The sequence below is a fragment of the Puntigrus tetrazona genome, unplaced genomic scaffold, assembly GCF_018831695.1.
Source record: "Puntigrus tetrazona isolate hp1 unplaced genomic scaffold, ASM1883169v1 S000000001, whole genome shotgun sequence".
Classification (NCBI taxonomy): domain Eukaryota; kingdom Metazoa; phylum Chordata; class Actinopteri; order Cypriniformes; family Cyprinidae; genus Puntigrus; species Puntigrus tetrazona.
Window position 1 is genome coordinate 3,620,803 of NW_025047681.1, and position 15,042 is coordinate 3,635,844.

The 15,042-nt window shown below is 39.8% G+C and overlaps 2 long non-coding RNA genes across 5 annotated transcripts; both read right to left on the reverse strand.

Moving 5' to 3' along the window:
• Positions 1–195: 195 nt before the first annotated feature.
• LOC122331614 lies at positions 196–651 on the reverse strand. The gene is made up of 2 exons (XR_006248240.1): positions 616–651; positions 196–462 (listed from the first exon to the last, which is right to left on the reverse strand). It is a non-coding gene; the product is annotated as an uncharacterized LOC122331614 (long non-coding RNA).
• Positions 652–4,177: 3,526 nt separating this feature from the next.
• On the reverse strand, positions 4,178–7,989 carry LOC122331603. 4 transcript variants are annotated; one of them, XR_006248226.1, is made up of 4 exons: positions 7,973–7,989; positions 5,453–5,593; positions 5,190–5,240; positions 4,178–4,370 (listed from the first exon to the last, which is right to left on the reverse strand). It is a non-coding gene; the product is annotated as an uncharacterized LOC122331603 (long non-coding RNA). The 4 variants fall into 4 exon arrangements; XR_006248223.1 differs by lacking the exon at positions 7,973–7,989 and adding an exon at positions 7,481–7,498; XR_006248225.1 differs by lacking the exon at positions 7,973–7,989 and adding an exon at positions 5,915–5,931.
• Between the last annotated feature and the right edge of the window lie 7,053 nt (positions 7,990–15,042).

Sequence of the window (15,042 nt, forward strand, 5' to 3'; positions counted from 1 at the left end):
TTTGAAAGTGAACTTATCCTTTAAGTTCACTTTCAAATTCTTTATATCCTAAACTAGAAAGTCAGCTTTTTGTAACTGAAATAAACTTGTACTGACTGATAATAAAATATATCAGTGCATTTATGTTGTTTTAAGATGCATCCCAGTAATTTTTTCTAAGCGTGTATAAAAATTAAATGTACATGACATAGAAAGTACTGACAAGTATTACCTTTAATATTGTTAATTAAGTAGATAGTACATGGCACATTTTATACTGCATGCTCTACAAAATTAGTTAATTGCAGAATTTGTGTTTTTATACAACATACCACACACTGGCCAGTGAAAAGAGGAGTAATTATAAGTTCTAGATAACCAATTATAACTGCATTTAAATGTTTAACATTTTCAAATGACGTCAAGATTTCTTTAACAAAGATTGCCCCTCTTCATCATCCATTCATGCCATTTCAACATCGTCTACAGAAAAATGAGAATTAAGAGATTTATTAGATGAAGTAACAAAGAACATCCCAATAACACAAACTGATATTTATAATTGTATCAGTCTCCAGTGTAAAGAAACATTCAAAAACTAGTATAAAAGAAAAGGCAGTTTAAAAATAACCTTACTTTGCATTTATAATCCAGAGCTTTGGTGACTTTAGAGCCACTTGAAGTATTCTAAAACGCAGTTAAAAAAATTACTGTAAACTAATTCTTTTGTGACAGGTTAGGCATTTAAAAGAGTAAAGGTTACAACATACCTTTCTGGAAGAGGTTTAGCTTGTAGCTTAAAGACAAGAAACTTCATTTAATGCTTGTACATGAATATTAAATTGAAAAAAAAGTTACAAAATTTGCCCACCTTCAGCAGCCTCAGTGCAAAATGCAGAGAGTTATTTCTATAGAGATCATACTGCTCATTGCACTTCATTGCGGACTTCACTGAATTAGCGAATTCTTCAGGTATGCCATGCTTCAAACGGAAAACTTTATACAACTTTCCATTCAGAAAATGACTCACATTTTCTTTAATCACAGCGACACTTTGCTGTGATGAAAACAGCGTTGAGATTTTTTCATACCAATTTGTACCTAAAGGGGCTGCAAGAAACACCATTACCATACACCATACTCTATTTTTCATTAAGCTTGCTCAGTTACACTAGCATTTTCAGTACGTGCAAATGTATTTCTTGCCTGTTAACTCAATGACTTCTTCGTTTCCACAGTACACCCCAGCATGATAAAGTGGGCTGGATTCATCAATCATGTTTCTCAAAATGAGATCACCTTCTCTTAGGTTTGGTAGTTCACTGTCAGAAATGTCACCCTTGCCTTCCATCACGGTTTCAAACTCCTTGCTGGTTTCTGACATCAGGAGTTCACACTCGTCCCAGGTAAGCATTGTGCCTAGTGGGGAAAAAAATGTTTGCTTCCTTGTTTTTATAAGAATCTTATAGAGAGAGAGAGCACATAGTTTATTACTCTTTAAACAAAAGGAGTATTAAGGACTGATAAACATTTTAGGGTAATTAACTATTCTTGAGTATTATTTTTAGTTTAGGAGATTTTTCAGATGAAGTAACAAAGAGCATCCCAATAACACAGAAAACATCTCCAGTTCACGTATGTAACCATGGATCCTAATGGGAACAAAACACTGCATCGTGACACTTTGGGAACGACTCCTGCATGACCACACTCTGAATCCGCTGTTGCATTTGTCCAATGGATGGAAACAACGTCATAAGTGGGTGACGTCAGAGACCAGGAAGCTTAAAAGCACATGAGGCAAAGCCTGTGTCAGCCTCTGCCATGAGGAACTGCACTGGGAGGGATGCCAGAAGTATGCAACTCATTCCTTATGGATGTTCATTCTTGGGAACTTGATCTGCATAATGACACTTTGGGAATGAGATGCCCACACCACCAGAAGTCCCTGACCTTTGTCTCTGTCTTTCTTTAGCTATAAAAGATCAGAATGAGAGGACTAAAGAACCTGGGGTATTATCAATGTCTGGACAGATGTCTGGAACTGGGACACCTGGAGAGAATCTTCCAGAGAGCCATCTAGGAAAGAAATCAGGTCCAAGGACAATACTTGGCCCGGCCAGAATGGGGCTACTAACAGTGGGCGAACACTGTCCCTACACATTCTCACCAGAACTCCCAGAAGCAGAGTTGTCAGGGAAATGTATACAGCCAAAGCGTTGGCCAGTTTCAGGGGAGCTCTAGGATCTAATGAAAACCAGAAGGTTCCATATGTCCTTCACCAACTCACGTTCAAACTCATCTAGGTCTTTCAGCAGCGTGTCTGCTTCACATTGAGACTCCCAGAAAAGAAAAGTGCTCCTCAGTGAGAGGAACTTCTCCTGGAACCACAGGAGGATTTGGTGTGCCAGTCTGTACAATAGGTTCAAGCACAGACACTGCGTGGTGGTTGATGCACAAGACCACCACTGTGTTATCGGTGTGCACCAAACACATGGTGATCTCTCAGCTCTGGGAGAAAATATTTCAATACTAGAAACACAGCCAGCATCTCCAGGCAGTTGATGTGCCACACCAGATGGCAACTACTACACAGAACACAGGCTGAGTGGCCACTCACGACTGCACCCCAACCGGTGAGAGATGCATTTGTTGCTAGCGTTACACAGTGACAAGGCCATGGAGTGCCCAACAGCACGGGGCGGTCTTCTTTATGGTGTGGAGAGACAGATCAGTGGACCTCCTGAGCTTAGAGATGTCATGCGTTCAGACTCATCTAGCTATTTCAGCAGGTTAGCCTAGTATGCTTGTAATACCACCATGGTATGCAAGCAAGCACCAGCATGGCACACTGCCAAGTACCCCTTGCCCCCTAGCACTGAGATGGGATCTCGGTGTGCAGATCTGGGAAAAATGGCAGGCTTCTATAGAGGTGGTGGACGACCACATAAGAAATGTTCATCCTGTTAGCTTTTGCGTAGCTCGGCTTGTTTCTTGGCCGGCCAGTCGATGTTAAGCTTGGCCGCTGTGTAAGTAACGACCTCCAAGAGCTCCTTATTGTATTATAGTATTGTGATTGGGGCAGAAAATCATCAGCACCCTCTACATCAACCTCATGAGAGGAAGAAAGAGTAAGCATTGATTCTGCTCCTCTAGTTCGCATTGCGAGCCCCACAATTGTAAACTGTACTCTACTTTGGCAGCAGCGGGACCCAAACCGTGGGATTCTCCTTTGAAATCCCCTTTCTCAAAGAGGGATTTCCGTGAGTGGAGTTCGGCAAGCCACGCAAAGCAATGATGTACCATGGGCATGGGAACGCACAGTGCTTCCTTTAAACTTCCTGGTCTCTGGCCCATAACGTTGCCCAAACCATTGGAAAGATGCTACAGCAGATTTAGACATTGGTCACGCAGGGTGCATTCCCAAATCATTGTGACGCAGCTAGTTCCCAAGAAGAAACTGATATTTATAGTTGTATTTTATCACACTCTCGAGTGTGCAGAAAACTGAAAAAAATAAAAAAATAAAAAAAAAAAAAAACAACAACATTCAGAAGTGCTATAATAGCAGAGCCAGTTTGAAAATGATCTTACTCTGTGTTCCAGAGGCTTTGGTGATTTTAGAGCTGCTTGAAGTCTTCCTAAAACAGTTCAAATTAACTTGTTAACTAATTGTTTCACATTTAAAAACCAATATCTGGTGCAGGTTAGGCATTTAGAAGAGTTTGTTGTCATACTGTTCTGGAAGAAGTGGAGCTTGTAGCTTAAAAGACAAGAAACTTAATTTAATGCTTATACAAGAATATTATATTAAATTGAAAAAAGTAAAAAAAAATTTTGCCCACCTTCAGCAGTCTCAGGCAAATTGCAGAGAGTTATTTCTACAGGGTCATACTGCTCATTGCACTTCATTGCTGACTTCACTGAATTAGCGAATTCTTCAGGTATGCCATGCTTCAGACGGAAAACTTTATACAACTTTCCATTCAGAAACTGACTCACATTTTCTTTAATCACAGCGGCACTTGGCCTTGGCAAAAACAGCGTTGAGATTTTTTCATACCATTTTGTACCTAAAGGGGCTGCAAGAAACACCATTACCATACACCATACTCTATTTTTCATTAAGCTTGCTCAGTTACACTAGCATTTTCAGTACGTGCAAATGTATTTCTTGCCTGTTAACTCAATGACTTCTTCGTTTCACAGTACACCCCAGCATGATAAAGTGGGCTGGATTCATCAATCATGTTTCTCAAAAATGAGATCACCTTCTCTTAGGTTTGGTAGTTCACTGTCAGAAATGTCACCCTTGCCTTCCATCACGGTTTCAAACTCCTTGCTGGTTTCTGACATCAGGAGTTCACACTCGTCCCAGGTAAGCATTGTGCCTAGTGGGAAAAAAAAAAAAAAATGTTTGCTTCCTTGTTTTTATAAGAATATTTTTAACTTTTAAAGAATATTGAGAGAGAGAGAGACAGAGAGAGAGAGAGAGAGAGAGAGAGAGACAGAGAGAGAGACAGAGACAGAGACAGAGAGAGAGACAGAGAGAGAGACAGAGAGAGAGACAGAGAGAGAGAGAGAGAGAGAGAGAGAGAGACAGAGACAGAGAGAGAGAGAGAGAGAGAGAGACAGAGAGAGAGAGAGAGAGAGAGAGAGAGAGAGAGAGAGAGAGAGAGAGAGAGAGAGAGAGAGAGAGAGAGAGAGAGAGAGAGAGAGAGAGAGAGAGAGAGAGACAGAGAGAGAGAGAGAGGCAGAGACAGAGAGAGAGACAGAGAGAGAGAGAGAGAGACAGAGACAGAGACAGAGAGAGAGAGAGAGAGAGAGAGACAGAGAGAGAGAGAGACAGAGAGAGAGAGAGAGAGAGAGAGAGAGAGAGAGAGAGACAGAGAGAGAGAGACAGAGAGAGAGAGAGAGAGAGAGAGAGACAGAGACAGAGACAGAGACAGAGAGAGAGAGAGAGAGAGAGAGAGAGAGAGAGAGAGACAGAGACAGAGACAGAGAGAGAGAGAGAGAGAGAGAGAGAGAGAGAGAGAGAGAGAGAGAGAGAGAGACAGAGAGAGAGAGAGAGAGCTCATAGTTTACTGCTCATGAAACAATAGTAGTAAGAATTCCTCAGTAATTTATACTACATTTTTCAGATGAAGTAACAGAGCATTTCAACAACACAGAAATCTAATATTTATCACAGCCATTCAAAATGATCTTACTCTATTAGTGATCCAGAGGCTTTGGTGATTTTAGAGCCACTAGAAGTGTTCCTGAAACAGTTAAAATAATTTTTTTAAAACAAAGACATCCTTTCAAAGAGCAAAGGTTGTAACATACAATTTAATAATAAATGTTTAGGAGTAGTTAACTAGAGTGTGCTGAATATTATGTTGAAAAATATGAATAATACTTAATAAATGTGTTAGCTTACAGTGCCCGATTATCAACAACATTGTCAATGAAAATACTAAGTTGTACTTACAAATCCGAGTGTTATGAAGAGTGCCAGTCAGTAAAGGAGAGCTTCTTTTGGGTTACACACCGAAGCACAAGCAGTATATAACTCCCACAGCGTTCGTGATGGGCGTCAACACATTTGGCTTTGGAATGTACTTTCGTATTTCTGTTCGAAGAGATAAGAGAAAGAGAAAGCAAGTGAGCGAGGGGGATATTTTCCACTGCTTGAAAGAAACTAATCTGTTTTGATCAGGTTCTGTAATTCAGTTGAGATGTTCTACATAGTACACTTACATGAAAATGACATCACATTAAATTAATTTCCATTACACATCTCGTTGTAACCTTTTTATTCAAAAAAGTTGACAATCAGACTGCACTTTCAAGGGTTAAAGTGTGTGCATCTGCAACTAAAAGACTGAACGTAGTTTTCCTTCGACTTCCTGTCTGGTTATGGAGTGTTTACGCAGTAGAAAAGGCCACTTACAAACGTTACTGCCGCTCGTCAACAGCAGCTCGCACAGTTGCTAGGGAACGAGAACAGGCATTACCGCCGCTCCCTATACGCAGAGTACGTAGTTATTATACCGCCCGACAGTACCGTGCAAAAAGTATTGCAACATATTCATAAACACAATGAAACTTATTGCACAAACTAGTGCTGCAGTAATATTAATGCAAGACAATTGTTGTGTTTAGTTTTTCTACTTTTAACCAAGTATGCACTTAAGATGCATGCAGATGTCCCCTAGTGCGCTATTACCGAAAGCACTTTACTAAAGTACCTCAATTATTTCAGACTCATCGCTCCACACAATTAGTCATTTCCTTCCTTCCTTCCTAAACCAGACCAGGCCCTGCAGTGCAGGATGAGCCTGAATGTCCCAGGGCTGGAGAACGGAAACATGTCCTCAAACACTCCCCAAGAGGCCACTTCCTTGCAAAGGGAACGCAAACTCTGAGGACGGCTCTTATGTCGATATATTGTACATATTGACATTAAACATTCAAATCATTGAGAAGCATTGAAATTACATGAAGCTGTAACGCAGAAGTTCAGATATTTTTAGTGGATTCGTTTTTTTACCCCGAGATAAACGCAGGCCTATCCGTCTTCACTAAAATATTAGAATTGGTTATTAACTTTAGTATGGCGTACAGCAGTAGGAAATATGACACAGCGAGACAGGCATACACGAAATACTGGAGTGATCAAGTCTGGTTAAAGCGTTTGAGAAACATCTTGCACGACGCAAAGCAACACTAAAGACTAGCAGTCGTCTTATTGTCAGAATACATCTGCGCGCTATGAATCCTGGGATACGGTAAGCTAGGTGTCCATTGGATGTACACTTTATTCTCTTCAAACAGGAAATGCCAAAGATGAACGTGAAGAACAATGTTTAGTCTCGGTATACATGTATACTTGGATAAGGTTCAGAGATGTTAGTTTCACCCACAGTTCTCCATAGCTCTGCTGCACTGAATATTACAGTAAACTGTGTGGACTAATAAACTAAACAGTCAGCTGAAATATCAATTTCTCCATGACAGAGACAAACAGCTCTTCAAAAACAAGTTCTTCTTTAAACTTGAGATCGTATATGACGTTTTAAATTAAGCAGGAATAAAATTCACAGAAAAACGGTCTATGAAGTAAAGCATATGCACTACATGAACCACACCACCTTACATCCTCCATTTTACGAAACTCTGTATCCGTGAAGTTAGTGGAAACCATCATGAAACCTCTCGAGGGCTTTTACCAAAAGCATTTAGCACAACACATTAAAATGGTCAACGATAAGGTCGCAAACAAAGAAAAAACTAAGTTTGGAGATGTTATAGTTCAGCTGATCAGAACGCGCGTCGCTCGAGACAAAATGGCGCGCGTGGAAATGGCAAATAAAAGCATCAAAACGACGCGTGCCCGAAGAAAGACACACTCGACGTGAATGAGTCGGTGTCTGTGATGTATGACAGCTTTCAGACAGTGCCTAACGGTGCTTTTTTTTTAAACTTTTGTCGTGTAGTTGCAGCAGAAGCGACTCACCCGCAGCGGCGCGACCAATAGGACGCGCGAGCTCATTAACGCCGGATTTAAAGGACCTTGGACCAGAAGACAAATAGCGCTCATCCCGTTACATTTTATATAGACGGGCGTAGTTCATACAAAGGCATATTTCCGGTTTTCAACATCGGCAGAGGTTTGTTTGAGCTTTTGCGCCCGAAGTTAACACGTTTCTTGTTTACAGAGGATACTTAATTTAATATTGTTTAGGCACTTAAAGGCTGTAGTTTAACATGATGTCCAAAGTCAACATGCCCTGGGAAGTCAATCTAACTTCACAGTTTCTCATATTGATACTGTTTATTTCTTACTTTTCACCAATTCGTTGGACTCTTGATGATTGGATCAATGCTTTATTTTTATATTATCTAACATAAATACTACAAGTTAGGCTGAATTGCACACGGTAAATAATCATAAAACATGATCAATTGTACATGTGTTCCATGAGTTCAACACACTGAAGTACTCAACCTGATCTGTAGTTTGTTGGTCTCATTTTTAAGCAGTGGAAAATATCCCCTCGCTCACTTGCTTTCTCTTCTCTTATCTCTTCGAACAGAAATACGAAAGTACATTCCAAAGCCAAATGTGTTGACGCCCATCACGAACGCTGTGGAGTTATATACTGCTTGTGCTTCGGTGTGTAACCCAAAAGAAGCTCTCCTTTACTGACTGGCACTCTTCATAACACTCGGATTTGTAAGTACAACTTATTGTATTGTTAAGTAAAACCGGTTTAAAGTGTTAATTTACAGTCTATTTTCCATTTATTATTATTATTATTAAGTTATGTACTAATTTATTTATAACTCTACATTTGGACAAATATGTTTAAAACTAATTCTTCAACACTGTAGTTGACTACTCAAACATGTATTATTGAATAGCTGTGTATATGTGGTGTGAATTAATGATGAGATTCTCCTCAGTGTCAAGGTAAATCGTTTTTCCATTTTTCAAGTAACTAGTGAAGTAACACGCATCAAAGTTACTATTTTAGTTCATTTGTTTCCCATTTATTTAGTACTCCCTGTCCCCATATTAAGACAAATCAGGGTAAGTGTCGTTTATGTGCCGTTACTGTAGTTTGAACTAAATGTGAACATGCAGGTATTCATCTATCTTGCATAAAAGAGTTGCAGTATCCCTTAAAATTAATGAAAATTCAGAATACGATGTAAACCTGCAATAATTGGCTTTTTAACACAAGCTGCCTTTTTCCATTTATGAACCTGTATCCTATCTGCTGACCGTCACTGATTTTTTTTTCTTCTTTTTTTTTTTTTTTTTTTTTTGTTTTTTTAATTGCCAAACAGTGTTGAACTTTTTCCTCCTGCATCCTATTCTTTATACAATCCAGAATAACAGCACAGCTGGAAGGTTTGTATGAACTTCGTGAATTTACATGTCCCTCTGCCTGAGACTTATTTATTTCACTCTTGGTGTGAAAGTGCTTTTTACATTACATGCATAATGTAACTTATTAAAACAATCTTTACTTTTAGGCAGTAACACAATATTGCAATGCAAGTAACTTTCTCCAACACTGTTTCTTATTACTACTAGTAGCACTATAGTGAACTATACGCTTTCTAAAGTTTAAAATAGCCTTCACAAACAAGTAAGCAAAAGCTTTCTTTTCACTAGGCACAATGCTTAACTGGGACGAGTGTGAACTCCTGATATGTGGCACCCACAAGGATTTTGAACAAATTTTGAAGCGCGACGGTCCCATTTCTGACAGAGATGTATCAAGGCTAAGAGAAGGTGATCTCATTTTGAGGACCATGGATGTGGAATGCAGCCCATTTTATCATGCTGGGATTTACTGTGGCAACGAAGAAGTCATTGAGTTTACAGGCAAGAAATACTCATGGATGTTCTGAAAATATTACTGTAATAAAGCAAACTCAAGTAAGCACAGCAAACAGTTGTTCCCCTTCAGTCGGTCATGTTCAACAGATGTCAGAACAGACTAATGAATTGGGCATCGCTTAGGGCAGGGGTGTCAAACTCAGTTCCTGGAGGGCTGCAGCCCTGCACAGTTTAGATCCAACCTTGTTCAAACACACATACCATGCAGTTTTCAAATGAGCCTAAATGACTTGATTAGCTAGATCTTGTATGTTTTATTAGGGTTGCATCCAAACCCTGCAGGGTTTCATCCCTCCTGAAACTGAGTTTGACACCCCTGGCTTAGGAGACCAATATATTTTGAGTGTAACAAAAACGGGCCAGTGCGTGTTGGACTGCGATAATTTGCAACAGCTGCTCTGCACAGACATGCGAATATTCAGTGATCTTTGCTTTGCTTTCACTTTGGAGCTGCACTCATGGGCTGTTCGTACGTGTGTTTTATCTACAGAAGTGGTGAACAGGCCGCTCCTTTGGAAAGGAGCTTCTGTGTGTCTAGATTTATGGAGTTGGGAATGTTGGTCGCGTTCTTGTGGGAGATTAAAACACGGCTCACTGGTGACGCTGCGTCTTCCATGAGAGTGGGGGTGCTTAAACAGCCTTGCATGATTGTATTGTTTTTCTAGCTGCAAGGAGATGACCATCTCCGTGTTAAGATTGGGACTCTAGTATCTGGAGAGAATATACACTTTGTATATTCCCCCTGGGCAAGCTCAAAGGAGGCCTACTTTACCTCCTTGGGCTCCTCATTCCTCAATGACACTGCAGCCAGTGGAGCTTCCAAAGGGCATGGTGTTCATGCTGTACCAGTCATCACTTTTGGGGCTGCCCCAGAAGACCAATGTCATTCGCTGCATCAGAGAGTGAGTGCATGTCCTCCAGGGATGACGTTTTGGCCACGCTGCCCCCTTTTGGATGTGGCATTGTTGCCCGACCCAGAGATGACTGCTGTGCTTCTCTGGGCCGCTGCCAGTGTCAGCCTTGAGTGTTAAGCCTCTGTGTCCTGAGCCCTGTCTGACAGTTGGTTCCTTGGGAAGGGTCGTGCTGGTTCTCAGCAGCCTGGATGCCACACTTTCAGAAGTCGGTTTAGTCGACAAAGTTTGGTTCTGTTAGGAGGACCAGCTGCTGCCTCCATCCCGTTGTGTAGCAATGGACGATGTGTTCATAGCAACTTGCCACTCCCTTCTCCCTCACTATTCACCAGAAGGTAGCAGAGGGTGTGTAAGAAGACCTGGTGGCATCCGGCTGAACCACAGACGTACCTCGCTGCCCCACACCTAGGGGTGCATCTGCGCAGTTCCATTAGTCTTGCTTGCGTTTTCCACGCCATCTCAGTGGCTCATCGAATTCAATCCAATTCAGCTATGCAATTTCAGTTCATTCACCATCCCCCCCCAAGTTCAGGGACGTTCATTTCACTTCTGTGCAGAGTTGCAATGCCCTTGCAGAAAGTGATCAACGTCTCTTATTATTCATTGCATGCATGGCAAGGGGCCCCATGTCCAGCAGAACTGTGAGCCTTACCAGCCAGACCTGATGTCAGCTCAAAGGCCTTGGATGGGAGAGACGCGCTGATCCCTCCACGTAGTGGCGCCCTGTGGGTATAAAGCCACCACAATTGCACTCTCAGCCTGGGGGGTCACCTCCATGTAACCCTTAGCAACCCCAACATTAAGGGGAGTGAGGGAGAAGGAAGCGTCAAGCAGAGAAAATGCCCTCCACAACATTGTGACCTCCTCATACAATTCCAGGTAAAATGGCACTGATTCAGGTTACAGCGGTGTCCCACTCTGTTTTTTGGACTTTTTGGAGACCTCCTTTTTCTTTTACTGTCATATTGCATGCTGAACAGTGCTTGATCGCTTGTGCGTTTTTAGCAAAGATGCTTTTTACTTTTTCCAGCCTGTTCAGTTTGATTAAACAATGTCTTCAATGTAGACTTAAGAAGAGACAACTGTTTGTGTGTTATTAGTTTAGTCCAACTGTGTTTGTGTAATTATGACGTGTGACAATCCAGGTATGGTTGCAAGTAAAAAAAAACAACCTAGCAAATATCTACCAAATGTTAGATAAATCTGTATGTTTAGTTTGATTGATTTATTGTTCATTTACACCATCTAGCACGTCAACCGCCAGTTGGGGCAGGATTTGCCAGTTTTTCAGCATCCTCATCATCCTGTGCATCCTCATCAAATATGGAGGGTGGAGTGAGCAAAGTAAATGTGAATACTTTCATCGGTAACAAAGCGTATGTTGTTCTTCGTCTGAAGAAGGGCATACCCACGGATTTTGCTGAAAAAGTTAAGGCGGCAATGAAATCAAAAAAAAAATACAATCTCTTGTTCTACAACTGTCTGCATTTTGCTCTTGAGCTGCTGGGGGTAGGTACATAACACTTTATGTAATTTTTACATGTTCTTAAAAGTACTAAGTGGAGGTTTTGATCTTTTTCCAGCTAACCACACGGTCTCTTCCAGAACGGTACAGTACAACAACTCTTTTTAATGTCTCTATGAGTTCTAGAAAGCGTGTCAAAATGGCTATGCTCAATACAGAAGAGCTGTGTTTGAGTCAGTATAGTTAATTGGAACTTTCTGATAACAATAATGTAACCCATGGCCACATGTACACATCCACAATGCCTATTTAGTATAAAGAATCTTTGCCCACTTACTTGCAGCGATATATAAGAAAAACCGACAAACGGTATTATTACTGATGACTTTAGGTCTGCAAAATGACTCGAAACCCCAAAACAAATACAGGCCAATATATGATGTCATACTCTATGGATTATGTTTTTTTAAATATTAAATAACCCAATGCATTCCAAATGTCCTAACATAAAGAAAAGCACAATAACTATAAAGATCACAATGTTAGCTCAGAGTTCATCTTGTTCACCAGCTGGAAGAAAGACGTTCTGAAAATGATTCCAACAATATCGTTTCTCTGTTCCTTTTATCATCATAGCTGTAGTTTGGACTGATTTTTAGAACTATATCTTTAAGGTGAAAAGGGAGCCTACTTTCAAAATTAATAATTCTCACTTTGAACTTGTTGATTTATCAGCATTTAATCATATTGCTCTTTTTCTTTTAGATGTTGATGTCAACGGGAGCAAGAGAAATATTGTGAAATATTGTTTAAATAAAAATTAAACATGTATTTTGGGCCATATTGCCCCACACAATGTTTCCCCGGCAATTCCTTGCGCCGTGTCATGATTAAGTAATGTAACCATGACAGGATTAGAGGCTACCACAATAATTAATCATTTTTTTAGTTTATAATTGATTACTCTATTATTATTTGCCCTCTTCATGGTATTACACCCTTTCCCAGTCTTAATGATTAATCCATTATTTTTACTATAATGTTTGCTAATAGCACTTGTTGTCTTATTTTCCTTTTTTTAAACTTGTATTTTCTGTATTATCAATCTAAAATACTATTTTATTTGTATGCTTTCTCCCCCACCCCTTGTCACAATGATAAACACACACACACACACACACACACACACACACACTCAATCACAGACACATGAATGCAGACATTCATTTAGAAGTTTTCCCACTCGTCCACCAATTTAGCTACTAAAAGTATAAGTTAGCAGCCATTTTTTAACTTCTACTAGCCACAGAACAAGCAAACCGTTGTGTGAGTACTAGGGGTGTGCAGTATTGATAAATGCTATCACTGATAATTAGACAATATTTTGAACTGCTATCTTAAGGACTGCTTGCTGACTCTAATGTTTTTGATACTATGTGTGGTCAGCCTACAACACAATGTTTTTAAATTTATAAAATCTTTTTTTTTTTCTAAAAGTGTCAATTATTTAAGTAATATTTCTTATTTTCTTTACTCTATACTGATTTCTTTTATTGTGAAATATTAACCTGAATTGCATATTCAATTTCAAGATTTTTTTATATAAATATATTGTAAACAACTTCAAATAAACTCAAATTTGAATGTCCATGTGTACAAATAAAGTCCTTGTCTCTCTGTGATCCAATTGCATGTATACATGAACAATACATTATATCAAGTATTCTGCACAAATATAAACAATTACGTTACATTCACAAAAGTTTCTCTCTTTTTTCCCCTTACATATCCACGTTTGTAAACAAAACATGAACTCTACTGTTATGCTCCTCCTTAAACAGCTCTGAAATTGATTTTCACATTGTGCTTCACGTGGATGACACCGTTTTGACTCGGCTCAAACTAATTTAAAAAATGCACCTCCGCTGGTGTCGGAGAAGTCAAGTCTGCTGAGTCCGGTCCAGGAGGTTCCACAGAGCGGAGACGGGGCCGTAGGGCTGTGCTTGCAGGTGAACCACTCGATCGCGGAAAGGCGTAGTGGAACCTTTTAGGCACGTATAAGGCTTGGGTCTCAAGACAACACCAGAGTAAGTAAGCCCGAACACAATCTTCAATGAGCTGAAATGCTTCGAGGTCCCCGACTCATCACAGTAGCACTGCCCTGGTCCCCAGGAAGACTCAACCTCGGTTTGGTACTACCCTCATGCATTTTAGTGCCTTGGCTCAGTATTCCTGCAGGAAAGCCAGAAATGCAGGGCGGAGCCAAACACTGTAATAAGTACTGTATTAATAACATCTGAATTTAAGTTAGAAGTGGAAGAAACAACATGTGTGTGTGTGTGTCAGACTTTTTTTAATAGTCTGTGGCCTAAAAAGATTAAAGTGATCATATAATTTCAACATAATCAGTCATTATGCCTTGTTTGTAATGTGTTTTATTGTTTTGCTGTCATAGCCATTTCCGCCACTTGCTTGCAGCATTCGGCCAATCACTGGACAGCTGCCATGAACACCTAAAATGAGAACGTTTGGCAGCTCTCTTCAATTCAATGCCGTTGAACAGAATTGGCAGAACAAGCCTAGCGTCACCGGCAAGAGCTGTTCTGTCAGTCAGATGCGTTATTTTGTGTGGAAAGACAAAAAAGTAGGTTAGATGGAAGTTTTTACATACAAATATAAGGTGAAGGTGCGAATAATACAATTTTAGACAAACTCGTAAGTTAACCAGTGAAACAGAAGAACTGTTGTGCGTTTCATCAATGAATCCATCTTATTATTATACAAATAGTGAATATTTGATTCAGTAAGCCATTCATTAAGGCAAGCGATGAATGACTCACTTGAATGACTCGTTTATTTAGACTGTAGTTTCTTGTTTAAAGTAATCGTATATTTCACAATATATTTGTATTTATGTAAAATAAATTAATAAAGCTACTTTTTTGTTGATTCAGAGTTCAAAGTTAACACTTTTACCTTAAATTCGTCTTAAATTAATCGTAAATGAATTAATCTCGTTATTTTGGGATACATTTTATTAATTGGAATTAATTTGATTTTTAGTCAAGCCACCTTTATTTCTAGTGCTTTTAACAATACAGATTGTGAAGCGCCAAACACTTTACAGTATAAAACAGGATTGGCCGACCTATCAAACATCACTACGCTTTACCTGGATTAGATGTCATTTTCCAGCATTTCTGACGTTGGCGTTTGATGGGACTTTTATTTTGTAGTTGTGAGGCGAGGTGCCCACTTCTGTCATTGGCTGAAGACAGGTTTTGTTTTCC